Source organism: Anas platyrhynchos, chromosome 1 (genome assembly GCF_047663525.1).
Source record: "Anas platyrhynchos isolate ZD024472 breed Pekin duck chromosome 1, IASCAAS_PekinDuck_T2T, whole genome shotgun sequence".
NCBI lineage: Eukaryota > Metazoa > Chordata > Aves > Anseriformes > Anatidae > Anas > Anas platyrhynchos.
This window is the reverse complement of record NC_092587.1, coordinates 181,563,536-181,583,990: the sequence shown is the minus strand read 5'-3', so window position 1 is coordinate 181,583,990 and position 20,455 is coordinate 181,563,536. Positions and strand designations below refer to the sequence as shown.

Below are 20,455 nucleotides of genomic sequence, written 5' to 3'. Positions count from 1 at the left end.
GCAACAGTTTTGGGAAGAAAATGGAACACCATAAACAAGTCTATGTAATTCCAAGAAAAGATTGGAAACTGAAATTGCTCACTCTTGGAAATGTTGGCATTAGTATCAAAATATACAGGATATTTGACAAAAAGTATCAAAAATATACATGAAATAAGAATTTTTCAAAAACTTTCACAAACTTCAAAAATCTTGGGTGAAACAATTTTCTAAATGGATATATTTTATATGAGGTCAGTTTAGCACTGAACAATATCTGTTTGAACTAGTATGTTGTCTAAGGAGACTTAAAATTTATATGTTTTAACCTCCTACTTGCCAAATTTCTTGGGCATACCACATTTCCATAATATGTTACAGTTACGTGGCTTTCAGCCTGTTACTCAAGTGGGGAGATCATAACAAGTTATAAAAGATGTAGTATGAATATCTTGCCTTGGGGTAGAAGGGTTATGATCCACCAATATATCTTACTGAGATTTATGGCTGCCACAAATAAATGTTAAATTGGTCCAAACAAACAATCAAACAAAAAAATAAAAAGCTTTTAGAAGTGAGTCAGCACTGCTCCTGAAATCTCTGCCTTTTTATGTTTCCCACACACATTACATGGGTGGAAAATCACTTTGTTTTCTAATCTATCTGTTTGTTTTATCCACAAAAATGGCAAAAACCTGTAAATAAAAATCTAAGTAGCAAATTTAACTGTGAGATTAACAAAGTGATCTATTTTTTTATATATGTATTGCAGCAAAATCATTACTTAATGTAGGTTTAGAGTGTGAGCATACGTGTAAGCTCAAGATGACCATTGCTAAGAAAAGAAAGTGAATGAATAGTAATGAAGGTGAAATTATTGAAAGAACAGAAGTCAGGAACTGTAACTATGAAGGAAGCACAAACTGATGTTTACATTTATGAAAAATGTCTTCTGGGAAACTCTTAAAAAGTCTATTCTTAAATAAAGTGTTATCATAATGTTCTTTTTTGTCTGGTACCGAATACAATTAAATATACACAGGTAGACTCCTACCTGTTAGCATGTATTTGACCCAAATTATACACGTATAAACAATTATATGTGTTGGTAAAACTGATGAGGTTGTACCCTTTATGTCTCTCATTTCTTCTGAAATCTACTGTTTGGGACTTTTACAGTCGTTCATTTTTTATTACAAAGAATATATATATATTTGGTGAATATACAACATTTATTGAGACTGTCTACAGACAATAAATAAATAAATAAATAAATTCAGCTGTGTATTGAATTTTCTCTGCTTTATATGATACTCACTATGAGTAGGATTTTGGGGAAAAAATACATCTCCGTGGACAGAAAACTAATTACCAACTCAACTAGGCTTGATCAATTTACCTATGTGTGACAGGGTGTATAAAAGCCAACTTTCTTGAGGAAATGCAACTCATACAGACTCCTTTCTCTCTCTTTTTCTTGGCCTGTCCCCATCTAACAAATTTTGAGCCCACAATTGGAGAAACAGAGCTATCAGAGCTATTAAGTTCTGACAAGCTTCTTTTCAGAGAGCCTGTATTTATTACTCCAATGGCAGAAGTGAGCTCTGTATATGCTAGATACTTGGGAATGTACAGAAATGCTTATCTCCAAAACACAGCTTCTTAGGAAATTAGGCCTCACTGTCCCAGTGGTCTCGGAGTTACTAACTTTTATGTAAATGCATTAACATTTAGCTTGGATGATAGGAATCTACTGGATAAACAGTTTTACCCCAGGATGTGTTTTGTTTTGTTGTTTTGTTTTAAAGAAACATATGCACATCACCACACACGTCTCCATACAAGCATGCTCCAAGAGACCAAACCCTTTTGTTAGGTGAAGTCAGCCAAAGGAAAGTAGGAGGCCAATAAATAAGTCTCTCTGCCTGTCTTTGGAGAATAAATATGCTGAGGTCTGGGAACTCTCCAAACACCTGCACCTCTCTGTGTACAGTATCAGAAATGTGAACATCGACAGATATGGATCCTAAACCTGTAGTGAGATCTCTTCGGTAGAATGTGAACTGTCTTGGCATCACTCAGCCTATCCTTACCCTCCACCTCCATAGCTTTATATTCCACATGCATTTGGCTGATGCAAACTAGGATCAAGTGAAAGGATTTGTGTGTGTCCAGATTGGCTTCCTTTTCAAGCTCAGCAATGTGAGAAGCTACGGGAACCAGCCATGTGGTTGGTAGACATGAAAGCATTGAAGTCTGAGGCATCTGGCTCTTCACTGGCAGTGGACTATCAGCCAAAAACAGCAAACAAAAGAGACAGAGATGAAGTTGGTCAGCTCTTATTTCTCCACACAGAAAAGTGTAGCATGAAGAAAGGCTTGTGGCCATCCTACATTCAAATATTTTAGCTGGCAATGAGAGAAATCCTCCTCTGCTGTACCTCCCCCAGGACAACCATATGATGACTCACATTGCCTATTACACAGGTCCACAGGAGAGAGAAAGCACCCGTAAAGTTCATGATACGGAAAGTATCCGTATCATGAATTCCTCTTATACAGACTAAATGGAACCTTCTCACAAAAATTAATAATCTGACACACTGCCAGAATAAAAATTTATTCTGCCAGAATAAAAAATAAAAAAATAATCAATGTCATTTCAATTGGCTTGAAAAGTTTTGCTCAGTGGTTTGGTTTGGTTTCTCTTTAAAATTCATTTTAACTAAGGACAATTTTATGTTTCATTTGAATATTTATTTAATGGTTACTTTCAAAATGTTATTTGTATGTTTTTTATGAAACATTAATTGATTTACCAGAAAGTTAGGTCCATCTTTTTTCAGTCAGTTAAGAGTCATTTTATTTCACCATGCTTTCTCCATCCCTCAGGTCCAGCAGATATTTGATTAATCCCAAAAGACTGGGTTCCATGGAAGAAGTGGGAGTTACATTTTTCTCTTCTGTCTTGTAGCTTTGAGTTTCAGTTACCCTTCAGAGTTCTTTTTGTTCATTTGTTTGTTTGCTTGCTTTTGTTGTTGTTTTTGTTTTGTCTGAAAGAAGAAGACTTTGTTCCTGGATGTTACATTTCATGGTGTCTTTCCTGACACTTCCCTGAGCAAACAGAAGTCTATAAAGGGAGTTAACCGGGGCTTATGTCTAACTCTTTGACTGTAGCATTTTTTGCTGGTGAGCTCTCTTACCATCCACTGATGAGATGGTAACTCATCTCTGTCACCTGTTACAAATGTAAGGCAAAGAGAGAAAAAATATTTTTTTCATTGACATTCAAATGTTCCATCTCATGTTTGCCACAGAAGTTATTGGGTAGAGAGCACAGTTCCTCACAAGAAGTTGTAACATGCTTGACTATCCCATCTTCAGTTTTCTGTGGACAGAAACTACGTGGACAGAAACAACCAGCTCAAATTTCTCAACACTTTAAATTCTTAACTGTAGGATAAAGGCTCCTTGGTCAGTGCTGTGGATACTTTTAGGCTGCAATTTATCTAAAAGTTAGGAACCTTCATGAATCTATTCCTTGGTTTAAGAACTTCCTCATTTACCTGTGCTGATCGAGGGTAGGGCAATATCATCCACAGCAAATGACCTGGAAGAAAGTGGGGATTTTATTTCTAACTAATTTCAAAAGTCTTCTTCAGGTTTTTGAGTATTTTATTACTGTCCAGGTCTATATTTTCTGTAAAATTATAACATTTTCATTTGTAAAGGCACTTCCAGCTATTAATCCTACTTTCTGGAAGCTAAAGACTTCACATATATAATGTCTGTTGAATAGTTCTACACAAGGAAAAGAGAGTGGAAAAAAGCATGATCTCACTAGATTCACAATAAGCACAAACATTAATTTAGTAGACCTTGTGCTAAGCAAGGCAATAATCTTTTCTCACAGTTTCCTGAAATAGAAATGCTGTTGTTTTCCTGGTAAAGTAGTCAGGATCCACAGCTTCTCCTCTAATTTTGCAGATATTGATTTCCACAAATACTGAAAGATCTGTTTTGTTGTTTTTTTTTTTTTTTTTTTAAAAAGACTGTCCATAGAGCATTAATTAACATAAATGTTAACCTTACATCTATTAACAATTACCTTAAAGTTATGATTAACAGAACCTTTTTCAGTTCAAGAAAGCAGCATGTCCTAAATATGAGAAAATTAAACGAGTTTTAGTTTGAAGGAAAGAAGTAATCTCTGTATGTCAGATAGACTTACGCAAAGCACTCTTCCACTTCCTTCCTTTTTTCCTAAATCCAGCACCATACCAGACATTCTCAGATCTCATACCTGAACAAGTACAAAAATGAGGAGAATCATTCTTTCAGTGTGTTTGTGGAGCTGTAGGGCAAAGCTGATGTCTGAAATATTATCTTTTAAGTTTTAAAGAGAGTGTAGGTGTGAGGTTCCTTTTGTTGTGCACTATATGAAAGAGGTGCTACATAACAAATTAATTCTTGAATTCTGACTACCCTTAGCTCTCAAACAGGCTAACAATTTCTTTCCTATTAATCTCCTACAATTGCTGTCCTATTAGTTTAAGTTGGAGTTCACCATGACATGAATGGCAGAAACTGTAAGATCTGCTCCTCAGAGATTTGTAAGAGATCTTTAAAAAAACTGTAAGATCTGCTCCTTGTTAGTGCAACCTCAACTGCATGAAAAAGAGGAAAAAAAATAATCAGATAAAGCCATAATTGTATTTTTCTTTCCAAATAGCAAGTGTGAGTACAATACAATGCTAAGGAGCTGCTCCCATATTTCTCCCTAAATTCACCCTCTGCTTTTGCCTTTTCTATTTTCTTAGGCAAAAGCACGCCTTTATTTTTCCAAACTGAGTCACAGCCAGCTAAGTCTTACATTTACTATAAACTCTTTCTAACACTCATATGACTGGTGAAGATGGTCAGATCAGATGTTGAAGAACAGCAGCTTTCATCCTTCTTTCAGTGAACTTAGCTCTTTTTCCAATTAAATTGTAGATGGTAGCACATCAAATTTCTCCTTCTTGAGAATTGTCTTACTAAGTTTTCACTTCCAGGCAAAGGCCAAGGACTTGCAGGGTTTCTGGGATTGCAGATTCAAAGACACTGTTTTATAAATACAGCCTTAGTTGCTTGCAAGGTTATAGAACAATATAAGGGAAGAGGTTTCACTGGAACTTGGGACTGTCTCCAATCTCTTGCTCAGTCTGTTGATGACCATTGTCTCTTTCCTTGGAGCTATTCATGAATCTTCTCTTTGTTACTCTTTTCTGTATTCTGCCTGGCTGGAAAAAAAAAAAAAATCCCTTGTGAGTTGAACATGAAGCTTTGTTTCATCTGCAACTTTATTTTGTTGTTTTAAACTAAGCTTGTTGGATATGAGTAGACAGGAGGAGGGGGCTGGGTTTATGCTGCAATGACGGAAGAGAATTTTCTGCTTGGTGTTTAGTTTGGCCAAAGTTCTGCTGAACACTGCCAATCCCACAAGTCCTTTCTGACAATCACTCATCCCTAGATATTCCTACTGCTGTTGTAAGATAATTCCAGATTTTCAGCTGTAGACCTGGCATGTTGATCTCTTGGCTCATACTAAATGTAAGTGGCCAGATTTTCCTCTCTAAGGAAGAACTTAAGAAAGGATGGCATTTGGTCTGGCAAAATACATAGGGCTGTAAGTCTGGAATGTCTAATTCTCTTAAAGGAAGTAATAGACTTTTGAGTGTTTCAGTTAGCTGGTTAGCCAGTCAAAGGGAGCTCCTGGGTTTAGCACAGGAAGCAATCTCAGACAAAACACAACTCTAATATTTGCTTGTCTTTTTGTCATTCTCTACCAGAAATATGATTTGCTATGATGGAAGATGGAAAGGTAAACATCCATGAAGAGGTACAGTGTTAGCCTGAAACTGCCCTGAAGGCGTGAGTTTGGAGATCAAGGTATAGTTCATCATAAAGAGCAACCTAGTGCAAATTTCTGGTCTAGTAAGACTCAACTACATTTTTGTGTGTTCAAATTTGGAATTTTGAGGCTTGATTGCTGCTGTGTTTTAAAAATCATTTGCTACTTAAATGTGTTGACTTTAAAATACAGACTGTAGTAAAAGGGAAAAAAAATCTCAAAAATATTCTCCTGAGAAAAATCTAAAATCTCCAAGATATATTGTTGCTCTTCAGATATATTGTTGCTTTCTGAGTAGTCTGCAATGGAATGGAATGGATCATCTGTTTAGGCTGCATTAACGCTAATGCTTCTCAGCTACTCTCATCCCATCCTTACTGCTGTTCCATAGTTTTCACTTTATAACATTAGTTAGAAGACATTAGAAAAATGAAGAAGGGATATAAGTGATGGGAAAAGTAATCTTAACATTAATATATTCTTCTGCTAAATGTGGAAATGATTTAGGGAACTTTCATATATTTTTGTACAAAATACCTCTGCCTCTTTTCTTGGTAAGGAATTTAAGTCATCCTCTTCATACATGCTTTAAAAGAGGTGAGGGAAAATAACACATTTTATAACTTTTTAATCAGTTCAAAAACAAGAGATTCTTGTAGGTTTCAGTGAGCCAGATTGCTTTTTGTTTGCTTGTTAGTTTTTTTCCCTCTCTGTTTTTCTCTTCTCTCACTTAATTCTCAGGATTACAATAGTATTTGTTCTAGATTTTTTTTTTTTTTTTTTGGCATACTCAACCTAGGTATATAGAGTGCTTGTAGGCCTCTATATTTTGCATCCCCTTAGGTATGTAGGTTTTCAGGTTACTAAATGCCTTCATGAGAAAAATATCAAATTCATAAAAACGCAAAAAATGAAAGCTAATTTCAAGTTAATACAATGTTTCATCTTCCCTGGTATTCTGTCTGTTCTGGTGGCTAGCAGTAAATGCTGGGGGGGGGAGGAGGGGGGAGAGAAAGAAGATGAAAGGAAAGAATGAGAGTATGTCATATCTTTCCATCCTCATAGTCTGAAGTTTAGAGGTTTCTTGAATCAGAAATATGTCCAAAGTTTTCACTGTGATGATCATCTTCAAATTAATAATGTTAAATGAAAATAAATGTGTAGAGGCAAACATAGTTCATAGGTTTTATTGGACCAGTACCTCCATGAGTGGAGAACATGTTTCTTGCCAAAAGACATGGTAGCAGTGATGGAGCTGTACTATTTTCACACTAAACTGGAGTTTCATCTGGAGATGATGCTTTCATCTGGAGACAGAAATTACAGCTGAAGACATCTGGTGCCCTTGTTTTACCACAAAGAGCAAATGTCCTCAGGCTTCTTGTGGTACTTGCATGTCTTGTATTCCAACTACATTTCTATAGGAAAGTATGATTAGTAAAGAGAAAACTATTACTAATCTCAAGTAATGAAAGGATGCACTGCATACAGCAGTAGCAATCATCTATTATTCAGACCTACACTGTCCAAAAGCAGAAACCTCTGAACTTCCAAATAAGAGCAAGGATAAGACATGCAGCCCTGTATGAAATGTTGCTGCAAGTAGGAATTCTGAGGAAATTACCGCATAAATTAGACACAGACTCCACAATTCAAACATAGGTCTGCATGTTTTAAAGCTTTTTAAGGCATTGCTTTGATCATTCGATCTATTTCTCAGACATTTGAAGTTTCTCTGTAAGGCTGAATAACTCTGGCTGAAATATGTCTGTGTTTGCCACGAAGCTCATGCTGACTATGCCTGAGGTGGCTAGGATATAATTATTTGTGCTGGTTTACATAGTTCTTGTCTTGTGCAAGACAGACGTGCAACATGAGGATAGATCAGTTCTAAACTTAGAACAATGAGGTAAAGTCTTCACAGCAGATCTGCACTTTGAAAAGTAAATTTGCAGCATACATACATGTAATGAATCTAGGACCTATTGGAATGACTGTTAGCACACAGATTATGTGCATAGGCCATGGAAAGTAGGCCTGATGCATCCTGCATGTGTAGAAATCACTGCTTATTTGTAATAGAGGTTGTTTTAAGATATTTGTTGAATTCTTGACTGAGAGTTTTGGCTGCTGGATGAAAAAGAGAAATAATCAGAGAATCCAGGTTTTTGCTAGTCCCAAACTGCACACCCATACTGCCTTTTCATCAACAACTAGTTAATTTGGAGATAACTCCACTGGCCTTACCTGCTACTGCCTGCCTTATAGAAACATACATGTGTGTCTTAGGACAAGTTTCAAGGAGAGAAGGTGCAATCTTACCCTATTAGACCTTGAGCTGTTTGATCTTATACACAACTGGCTAGCTTTCCTGGCTCTGCTAGAAGATGAAGAAGAGCTAACAAAGAGCTAACAGTTCATTTTGTTCCAGCTCATAGGAAACATTTAACATTTTTTATTTCTGTCTTATGCCTGACTGATTACAGTAAGGAGAATTAGTATTCTGGATCCCACAGATACCTTGGGATTTTTGCTCTACAAAATACGCATGGAGCTTTTCCATCTCTCCTGCATATGCCCATCCTTCCTTTCCTCACACTCCAATTTAACACCTGTGTATTATGAGTTTGAACAGCTCACATGACCTGCTTAATTTCTGGGAAAATGAACAGAGAGCTTGGCCTTTCAACCTATTGCCTCAGTATAGCCTAGCTACATGCATTACAAACAGGATTGTAGTGCTGATGGTACTAGATAATGATCCAATACATCACTTCCAGCACCCTGGGATGTCACTTTTGATTGTCCTACTTGGCCTTTGGCTGCCCTTGTGTAAATATTCTACACAATTTGAACTGAGTAACTACGCAACCTCATATCAAAGATGTGATGTATTTCTGACATTTGTTCACTCAGAGGGCAGTGAGGCCCAGGAACAGGTTTCCCAGAGAACCTGTGGATGCCCCATCCCTGGAAGTGTTGAAGATCAGATTGGATAAGGTCCTGGGCAACCAGATCTGGTGGCTGGCACCCCTGCCCAGAGCAGGGGCGGTTGGAATTAGGTGGTCTTTAAGGTCCCTTCCAATCTAAGCCATTCTATGATTTGTAGTAAACATTACAGACTTCAAACAGACTCGATGTCTTACCTTATATAACTGCTCCTCCAAACCCATTTGTTTTTGGTAATCCTACACTGTAATTTACAATTAGCAGCATAAATGATTTTTTTTTTTAATAGTAAATTTTATAGGCATTTTTGCTTTTGCTCTCAAGAGCCTCTGCAGAGTTAAATTTGCAATGTTAAGTACGTTGTGTAAACCACCACTTGCCAATTTGCTGTCAAGGGCAGATGATTTGTTAATAATAAATTCTTTTTGTAGTATAATAAATTATTTTCATTGTGTCAATCTGAAAAAAAGTCAAGATTTTGTTTATCTGAGAAAGAAATTTTAATAATGTATTTGATTTATATGCTAATTGAACTCGAGTCTACATATCAGTGGTAATTTTTGCATTATTCTATTTCCAATAGAAAATATTAATTTTCTTCCTAAGACAAATTCTAACCCCACCCTTTCCATCTGAATAACTGGCAGAACCACTAGCTATGTGTGGAATTTTATAAGAGAGAAGGAGTTTACAATATAAACCCCTGAATATTATCACTAGTGAGAAAATGGCTGAAGGAGCCTTAATGTCTCTTAATAAGAGGCAGAAGTTAAAGGACATGTTATTACAGTTTATAGTGAAGATTTTAATTGGATATGCATTGTACATAAGTCCATCAAGGTATGAATCATATAGGACCTGTGTTGGAATACCAGTTCTGTGATGATGAATTGTTTGAAGAATTGGGATGAAAATACATATATTTATTTGATTCTTCATGCCACTGAACTGAAATAAACAGCACTCTCAGGGTCCACTAGTATAACCTTCTCTAATTTTTATAAACTATGGCTATCAATCAACACCCTACAACCCCAGAGTCTGAAGAAAGGTCAAACTGGAATCCAATTTTGCTGGTGAAAAATTAGTTGCTCAGAATTATCACAGAAGGCATATCTACACTTTCATATTTTCCCCCTCTTCATTCACCATTTTGTGGTCCAAACAGTAGAGATACTAGTCTATAGTTGGGATTCTTTCTGCAACGACGTAGATAGTTCCCTCACAAAGCTGCTAATATTCAGGAAAGGGAGAGACTGTGCAGTGTGGGACTGAACTATTTTTTCCAGGGATAAGAAGGTGATGGTGTGATGGCTGCAGATAAGAGGGGTAACCAGCAAAAGCAAATTCAGCAATAAAGCTTAGAATTTCATCTCAGCAATAGCAGATGTATTTAATAATGACCTCTGTCTAGATTTATGTAGCAACAGGATGTGTTTTCAAAAACTTTTATTGAGGGTCTACCTTTTTAATGTTATTTTCTCCAAGTTCTAATTCCTCTTTTAACTCCACCCATTGTCTTACTACAAATTGCATTGTTTTTGTTAGGAAAACTTAATTTCATTTGTAGAAAACATGATGGGCAGTTCATCTATGGTTAATATAGTATTTACTATTTCATTTGTGTGTATGGAAACCATGTAATTACAGAAAGTTGCAAATACAAACACAGACGTTTGTATCACACAAATATATTTTAACTGCTGGAAAATATTTTAACAGGACACAGACTCTGCATGCTGTTAAAATGAATCAAGCAACATGAGAATCAGTAGAAAATACTGATGTGTTTGTTAAAAAATTAACAAACACATTTCTGGCAACAATAATTCAATCAAGCAGTTGATGAAATTCAGTGTTTGTGGGATAATATTACTTCACTAAGAAATTGAACAACTCACCATTAATCTCAGGACTGTAACATAACGTTTTTAATATAATATTATGAATGGTTTATGCATCATATAAGGAAAAAAATATGTTTTCAGACAATGATGGTTATTCATCAACTTGTCTAAGCTGTAGTCAGATCATGTGTAGAGATGTAACATATTTACTAAAAGCTCACAAATGCTGATAGAAACCATTATGTACAAAATCTGCTGAGGACATTTACAAACATATTGCCCTTGAAATAGGGCCTGAACCATTATCCAAGCCACACAGCACAGCTGGGGAGGAGCTTGCCTGAGTGTGTTTTGGGCCATTGAGTTATTGGGGCTAGTTAGGCTAGGCTGAAGGCTCTTTATTCCAGATACCAAAAGCTAGGCAGGAATGTTGGTTGTATGCAGTCTACTTGAGCTATTTAATCTATATAATTCCCTTCATTGCAAACTTTCCAAATATTTCTGTTCTGCAAAGTGATAATAGAATTTCTTTAAATTCCTAAACCTAAAAAATCCTTACTGTTATTACTATGATTGAAAGATGTTTAGTGATTGTACAGATGTTTTTACAACAAAGTTAAGCTTACTGACAGTGAATTTAGTTTTCTCTCACACAGTTCGCAAGAGTAACCTAATAACACAAAATCTAGTGAAAAGGTATTCTGATATTAGGTATCTTGATAGACACAGGTTTGATACAGAAACTACTGTATTAAAAATTTGCAATCTATCTTCTGTAAAATTTCAAATTAAATGATTATCACAATCTTAAAAATAATGGTTTCACAAATGTACATAAGTCTAGGCAGAACAGTATTGATTCTAAACCAGTTCATCATAACCGTAACCTTTCTGAAAGGTTATAATTAGATAAATACTGATTTAATGCACTTTTATTAGGCAACTAAATAAACACAGTAACTTTCTTTCTGAAGTTAGTATAGATGAACAAAAATAGTTATGTTCCTAAACCTTACTTTAGATCTTTTTCAAATCCTCTTGACTTTTTCTTTCTGTTGACCTGAGAGCCAGTTAACTAATAGAAACAGCACAATATTTAAACTACTGCTGATTAAAACACTGTTTGTATTTAACTGTGTATACATAAAATGACACTGGAAGTTTACAAGTATGTTTAGAATTCAGTTTTGGGTACATACTCTTACACAAAGCAATGGCTTCGAAAATTACAGTAGAATGTATTCTTTCTCTATCTATCCATCTATCTATCTATCTATCTATCTATCTGTCCATCCATCCATCCATCCATCCATCTATCTATCTATTCCCCAGCAGCTGGAGATACATACTTACTCTATATGGTCAGAGATACATTCTTAAACACAGAATGGTTTACCTAGGTCTATTTCAGGAGACCTATTTATTTTAAATGGAAAACAAACCAACAAACATGAATGCAAATGCATTTTGACGTGTACTACCTATCTGTAATTGCAAGAAATATGTCTCTTCACTATCAACATGAATCTTCAGAAAGATCAAGCTATATTATTCTTAGAATATAATAACATGATCAAAACCCTTCACAAGTGATAATATTTGCCAGCATGCATTTAATATATTATTTATATATTATTAAATATATTATATTAAATATATTTTCATATATTTTACTCACTTTATTTAAATGGACACAAGTAAAACTACCAGTCAGTTATCCAGATTCACAGCTTAAGAGTAGGAACTGTATTTTCACCACTCAGTAATGTGCAAATCAAAAGAGTTCTTTAAACAGTACTTTAAAATTAGATCTGTGGAATAGACTTCTGTATTTTTCTCTGGAAGACTACAGTTTAATGCATGGAGAAATCTGCAAATGAGAGCTTCCTGACAGGAAACTTAAGTCACTTCTCATTTTGTTTATGTTGTAAATCAACCTGTGTTCAGAAGCTGGTGAGTCTTGCTCTTAAAAGAAAATAAAGTGACCATAAATGAAAGTAAAGTAAACTGGAAGGTCTAGGAAAGTGTGTAATAAAGGAGATACAACTTAGCAGAGACTCTGAGATCACAAAGTCCTCAGACAATTCTGATTGTTTTTTTGCTCTGGCTTTGAGTAAGGCATCTGTGCTTAGGAAAGAGTTCTAAAGAGACCTGAAAGGCTGAGGGTAAGGGATAATCTGTTGGGATTCACAGAGAAAATAAATAAGTGAGAATTATTTGGTGCCATGGAGAGTGGATATCCTTCAGAAGTGTCAGTTATCATGTTTCAAGAAAAGGAAATATGTTTCCACAGTGTAGGTAATGTTCTGGTGTTCTCCTGATGACTGCTCTGGTAGCCTCTGGTTTGATACTATCAGGTATCAAACTGCCACTTACCCTGGGTGGTGCTTTTCTACTAGTCTTTGTGTCCCAGTCTGCACCCATGAGGAGGGTATGACCATGGGAGAGGCAATGTGATACAGAGTGGTATGCCTTTGGGCTTACTAAAGGAAAAGAAAAAAAGACAACAAAATAGTACAGATGACTTCTTATAGCTTCCATGAAAAAGATGTATTTTAGTACAAAGTAGCTAACTCCCTCTAATTCAAGGAGCCTGGCTGTCCATTTTTTGATACATTTTAGAGTCTAATTGCATTATGTGGTATTATGTGGTATGCCCTTACAAAACAGGTTTGAGGCCCTGGAGATTGAGAGACCGGTAGCTGAGGAAGAGATAGAAAGTGTTCCCAGGAGGATGCCTAGGGCGAGGAGGTCGACTCCACGCATCAGAACTGCCTCCACCAAGAAAGAAAGAAGGGTGATTGTCGTGGGAGACTCTGTCCTTAGGGGGACAGAGGGCCCTATTTGTCGGCCTGACCCTACCCGTAGGGAAGTCTGCTGCCTCCCTGGGGCCAGGGTCAGGGACGTGGCCAGGAAGCTCCCCAACCTGGTGCGCCCCTCTGATTATTATCCGCTCCTGATAATCCAGGCGGGCACTGATGACATTGACAACAGAAGCCTGAAGGCTATCAAAAGAGACTTTAGGGGACTGGGACGGTTAGTGGACGGAGCAGGAGTGCAAGTAGTTTTTTCGTCCGTCCCTACGTTGACAGGGAGGGGTACGGAGAGGACAACGAAAGCCCACCTGTTAAACACGTGGCTCCGGGGCTGGTGCCTACGCAGAAATCTTGGGTTTTTCGACCATGGGGCAGTTTACTCAGCACCTGGTCTGGTGGCCGTAGACGGGTCCCTATCCTTTAGGGGAAAAAGGATCCTGGGCCAGGAGCTGGCGGGGCTCATTGATAGGGCTTTAAACTAGGTAAGAAGGGGGATGGGGCTGGAGCGAGGACTGTTGGGGCTGTACCAGGGGGAGCAGTGGCAAGGCCGGAGGATAAGGTAAAGGCCCAGCTGAAGTGCATCTACACCAATGCACGCAGCATGGGTAACAAACAGGAGGAGCTGGAAGCCATCGTGCAGCGGGCAGGCTACGACTTGGTTGCCATCACGGAAACGTGGTGGGACCAGTCTCATGACTGGAGTGCTGCGATGCCTGGCTATAGGCTCTTCAGAAGGGACAGGCAGCATGGAAGGGGTGGCGGTGTGGCTCTCTATATTAGAGAGTCTTTCGATGTTGTAGAACTCGAGGCTAGGAATGACAAGATCGAGTCCCTTTGGGTTAGGATCGGCAGGGACAACAAGGCTAGTGTCCTGGTCGGGGTCTGCTATAGACCGCCGAACCAGGATGAGGAGACGGATGAGGAGTTCTACAGGCAGCTGACAGAAGTTGCAAAATCGTCAGCGCTTGTACTCGTGGGGGACTTCAACTTCCCAGACATATCCTGGAAGCACAACACAGCCCAGAGGAAGCAGTCTAGGAGGTTTCTGGAGAAAGTGGAAGATAGCTTCCTGACGCAGCTGATTAGTGAACCTACCAGGGGTGGTGCCCTGCTAGACCTTCTCTTCACAAACAGAGAAGGACTGGTGGAGGATGTGATTGTCGGGAACAGTCTTGGGCAGAGTGACCACGAAATGGTGGAGTTCTCTATTCTTGGCGGGGCCAGGAAGGGAACCAGTAAAACCACTGTATTGGACTTTCGGAGGGCTGACTTTAGGCTGCTCAGGACACTGGTTGGTGGAGTCCCATGGGAGGCGGTTCTGAAGGGCAGAGGGGTTCAGGAAGGCTGGGTGCTATTCAAGAGGCAAATCCTAATGGCACAGGAGCGGTCTATCCCCATGTGCCCAAAGATGAGCCAGCGGGGAAGACGACCAGCCTGGCTCAACAGAGAATTGTGGCTTGAGCTTAGGAGGAAAAAGAGGGTTTATAATCTTTGGAAAATTGGGCAGGCCACTAGGGAGGACTATAAGGATGTAGCGAGGCTGTGCAGGGACAAAATTAGGAAGGCCAAAGCTCATCTGGAGCTCAAGCTGGCTACTGCCGTTAAAGATAACAAAAAACGCTTTTATAAATACATCAACACAAAAAGGAGGACTAAGGAGAATCTCCATCCTTTACTGGATGCGGGGGGAAACTTAGTTACAAGAGATGAGGAAAAGGCGGAGGTGCTCAATGCCTTCTTTGCCTCAGTCTTTAGTGGTAAAACCGGTTGCTCTCTGGATACCCAGTACCCAGAACTGGTGGAAGGGGACGGGGAGCAGGATGTGGCCCTCACCATCCACGAAGAACTGGTTGGTGACCTGCTACGGCACTTGGATGTGCACAAGTCGATGGGGCCGGATGGGATCCACCCAAGGGTACTGAGAGAACTGGCAGAGGAGCTGGCCAAGCCCCTATCCATCATTTATCAGCAGTCCTGGCTATCGGGGGAGGTCCCAGCTGACTGGCGGCTAGCAAATGTGACGCCCATCTACAAGAAGGGCCGGAGGGCAGACCCGGGGAACTACAGGCCGGTCAGTTTGACCTCAGTACCAGGGAAGCTCATGGAGCAGATCCTCTTGGGAGTCATCATGCGGCACTTGAAGGGCAAGCAGGCGATCAGGCCCAGTCAGCATGGGTTTATGGAAGGCAGATCCTGCTTGACGAACCTGATCTCCTTCTACGACAAAGTGACGCGCTGGGTGGACGAGGGAAAGGCTGTGGATGTGGTCTACCTTGACTTCAGCAAGGCTTTTGACACCGTTTCCCACAGCATTCTCCTCAAGAAACTGGCTGCTCTTGGCTTGGACTGGCGCACGCTTCGTTGGGTTAGAAACTGGCTGGATAGCCGGGCCCAGAGAGTTGTGGTAAATGGAGCCAAGTCCAGTTGGAGGCCAGTCACTAGTGGCGTCCCCCAGGGCTCGGTGCTGGGGCCGGTCCTCTTTAACATCTTCATCAATGATCTGGATGAGGGCATTGAGTGCACCCTCAGTAAGTTTGCAGATGACACCAAGCTAGGTGCGTGTGTCGATCTGCTTGAGGGTAGGAAGGCTCTGCAGGAGGATCTGGATAGGCTGCACCGATGGGCTGAGGTCAACTGTATGAAGTTTAACAAGGCCAAGTGCCGGGTCCTGCACCTGGGGCGCAATAACCCCAAGAAGAGCTACAGGCTGGGAGAGGAATGGCTGGAGAGCTGCCAGGCAGAGAAGGACCTGGGAGTGATGGTGGACAGTCGGCTGAATATGAGCCAGCAGTGTGCTCAGGTGGCCAAGAAGGCCAACGGCATCCTGGCTTGTATCAGAAACACTGTGACCAGCAGGGCTAGGGAGGTGATCGTCCCCCTGTACTCGGCTCTGGTGAGGCCGCACCTCGAGTACTGTGTTCAGTTCTGGGCCCCTCGCTACAAGAAGGACATCGAGGTGCTTGAGCGGGTCCAGAGAAGGGCGACGAAGCTGGTGAGGGGCCTGGAGAGCAAGTCCTATGAGGAGCGGCTGAAGGAGCTGGGCTTGTTCAGCCTAGAGAAAAGGAGGCTCAGGGGTGACCTTATCACTCTGTATAAGTATATTAAAGGAGGCTGTAGCGAGGTGGGGGTTGGCCTGTTCTCCCATGTGCCTGGTGACAGGACGAGGGGGAATGGGCTAAAGTTGCGCCAGGGGAGTTTTAGGTTAGATGTTAGGAAGAATTTCTTTACTGAAAGGGTTGTTAGACATTGGAACAGGCTGCCCAGGGAGGTGGTTGAGTCACCATCCCTGGATGTCTTCAAAAGACGTTTAGATGTAGAACTTAGGGATATGGTTTAGTGGGGACTGTTAGTGTTAGGTCAGAGGTTGGACTCGATGATCTTGAGGTCTCTTCCAACCTAGAGATTCTGTGTGATTCTGTGTGATTTCATAGTACAGGTATATCAAGAAGCATTCACCTTTGGGACTGCCTTTCTTAAGTGGTCATTGTTACTTATCCGTGAGGTCATAGCAGACAAGACAATATATCACACTGATATTTCCCCAGAACAACATGTGGCTTATATAATGTTATTATTTCTGTCATGAACAAACATACTCTTTTCTCTGCTGAGAAAGATATGGATTCGACTGAGGAGCTTCCTGCAGAAGGTAAGATAAAATTGTACACAGTAGAGTTCTTTGATTTATATTATACAAAAATAATCTTTTTTTTTTTTTTTTTTTTTTTTTTTTCTGATTGTTGAAGGCCTTTGTATCAAATTTCAATGTTAATTTTTGGGGTATTCTGTTCTTTTGTGTGCATCTGTGAAAACCCGAACAAGAGAGTTTCTTATGGGTAACAGCTGAGGTAAAGCTGTAAAATGAATTCAAGATCTATCCCTTTCAAATGAACATTTGGCTCTCCACTTCCTGCAAGTTAAATGACTGAAAGATATATTTAATTCTGAACATATTTAAAAAATCTTTTTATTTGAACTTCTTTTGCTTGCAAAATAAACAAACACAGCCCTCCATCTGTTTGCAATGCCTAAAGGATTTATCATAGCTGAAGGTTTTTAATGGGACTCCATCATGAGGACATTATACAGAAAAAAATGCATCAATCGGGCCAGAAAGTCTCATTCAAGAAGCTGAACAGTGTTGCTAAACATATGCTCTCTGTGTTCCCCCAGTACCTTCTCTCTTGCCTGGGTGTGTTCCTGTTCTCACAGACACCCCAGACGCCCATGTGCGATTCTCCAAGGTTGCAGCAAATTCCCTCTTGGACAAAAATCATCTTGACACACCTAGTAATTAGTGTTTCTTATCCCTCTGTACAATATGTCTCATTAACTCTCTGTCATCCTAAAAAAAAAAAAAAAAGCTTATTCTGCCCTTTACCAGAGCTTTTATTTTCCTATTCAGTGCTGCTCATATACTGAGATCTAGAATGAACCACACCTCCCTCCTTCATTGATCTTCTTGAAACAGTACTTCACATTTAATTTTGCCTTTAAACTTTATACTAAACTTTAGTATAACCATTTCACTAATATTTGAATGTCACCATGGGGGGGTTGGAACTAGATGATTTTTAAGGTCTGTTCCAACCAATGATTCTATGATTCTGTTATTATATGTTTCTAGTCAATGAAGAGCTCAGATTAAGTGAAAAAAACACACATAATGATATGACTTTTACTGTACATACCGTATTGTCCTTGGACTTATCTTAAAACAGAAGTAAATTAATAGATAATGAAATGGACTAAAATGAGGAAGATTCATCTCTATATGAGACTATCTATATGAGACTGGGTGACTCTTACTGTAATACCACAGACATGGTTCACTGAAACCAAAGTAGTGATCACATACAGCATTTTGTAGCAATTAACATCACACAATTAAAATCCTTCCACATTACCTACCAAATGCAATCAAATCCTTGAGCAAAAGTAATCTGACAAATGAATTTGCCCTTGCCCAGGGCACAAACAACCCAGACTGTCTTCCCCAGCATGTTCTTTATGTACAGTACAGGGACTTTATCCTCTTCTACAATATGCAACTCTTTTGATTGGACAAGACCAGCATGACTTGGAGACCCCCTAGTGTTGTCTAGTGAGGTGGCTTTTATTTACTAAATGTGTATCTCAATGTTTGAATGTCACAGCACTCATTGCTCTCAGTGAAGTCTCTAAAGGTCCATTGTATCATTCAATTTTCCAAGGGCCTGTATATGATAGAGGATGTGATATATGTACCCAATGTCATGTTCTTTGGCCCAGGTGTCCATGAGGTTGTTATGGAAATGAGTCTCATTGTCTGATTCAGTACTTTCTGGGGTGCCTTGTTGCCATAAGTTTTGCTTTTCAAGGCCCAGGATAATGTTCCAGGTGGTGGCATGGGGCATGGGATATGTTTCCAGCCATCCAGTAGTTTCTTCCACTATTGTAAGCATGCAGTTCTTGCATTGGAGGGTTTATGGGAGTGTAATATACCTGCCAGGCCTCTCCATATTTATATTTCAGTCATCATCCTCTCTAACAGAGTTTTGAACAGCTTGGCTTTGTTGATTTCAGGTTGTGTTTCACACTCATGGATAAGGTGTGCGATAGCATCCACCCCTTGATCATGAGCCCATCTATATGTTGAATTTCTTCCTTGATGGCCTGAGGTATCATTAGCCCACCAAGCTATAAATGATTCACCTGTATGTTGCCAGTCCAGATCCAACTGGACCACTTCAGTCTTATCAGCCTGATCCACCTGCTGGTTGTTTTAATGTTCTTCAGTGGCCTGACTCTTGGATATGTGAGCATCTACAGGGTGTACATGTACAGGGTGTATCCAAAGCAACTATACCAAAAGCCCACTGGTACCCTTTTAGGTCCTTGAAATGTGCACTCCTGATCTAAGCTATGCCAAGGATTCAAGGAGCCTCTGGGCCAGCACTTTTATTCTGTATGTGGAAACTGGAGCAGCAATTTTCCTGAGAGAACCCCTCTTTGCTGTTGTTTTTCCTTGAAGCTCACATGCCTGTGCCTCTAGGTGTGATGCCACCACTACCTTATGAACTCTTTGTGGTCCTGCAGGTGGCACATGGTGTAGGTTCTGCCACAGGGTGGCACATGGTGTATACCCACCATATCCTCTCTTGAGCAGATGAACACTTAACTCTTAAAAGCTGAGATATGGGTCTGTATTGCAGGGGAGTAGGACATATCCTCTTTGAACTGCTGGAACCCCAAGACAGTTTCTCCATTGTCAGTTTTTCCACATCTGCCAAGATGCATAGGAAGGAAGTGATACTTTATATTGCTGGAGTTGGCCAGTCACCAGCAGTAATACATCAGTGTGTTATCAACATTATTCTCATCCTAAATCCAAAATATAGCACCATATTAGCTACTAGGAAGAAAATTAACTCAATCCCAGCTGAAACCAGAATGATTTTGTACTTTTTTTTTTTTTTTTTTTTTTTTTTAACACCTGGAGCGATAATATAGTTTTGCAGGTTCTTTATCTGTCTTTGAAAGACCTGTTTTCTAGATGACTGACCATTCCACAGCCAGTTACCACAATGAACAATTAACCTGAGAGGCCATGAATCCAGTGCTATACCTTTGTGCCAAAAGTATAAGGAAACATCTTGTAATTTTTAGATTTCTTAAGTTTCTTGGCAAACAGATGGAAGGAATACAGAGATCAGAATGCCTGATGGGGAAGAAAAAGACAGACCAAATTAGCATATTCCTTGCTCATCATGATGCTTTCATGGATCATGTTCTTTTCGAGCACTGTGTATGGCTGGGGACTGAGAAAAAACTTTAGGGGTCTATTGATTAACCAATAGGCAAACACCAGCATCAGAGAAGCATACAGAAGCACCGTGTATGAACTTATAGATCTGATTTCCATAAAAGCCAGGAGTTACTGGAAAATTACATTCTTAGAAAATCGCCTTGGTCAGTTCATCTAACTTGTTT

The 20,455-nt window shown here is 39.5% G+C and overlaps 1 long non-coding RNA gene across 2 annotated transcripts in view; it reads left to right on the top strand.

Moving 5' to 3' along the window:
• LOC106016738 (uncharacterized) overlaps positions 1 to 20,455 on the top strand; it is a 151,473-nt gene that overhangs the window by 94,445 nt on the left and 36,573 nt on the right. The window contains exons 1-2 of one of the 2 annotated variants that reach the window (XR_002401535.4): positions 5,449 to 5,570; positions 5,810 to 5,909. This is a non-coding gene — a long non-coding RNA (uncharacterized lncRNA). Of the gene's footprint in view, positions 1 to 5,448; positions 5,571 to 5,809; positions 5,910 to 20,455 lie in introns of those variants that run through there. The other variant, XR_011806453.1, reaches the window with a different exon arrangement.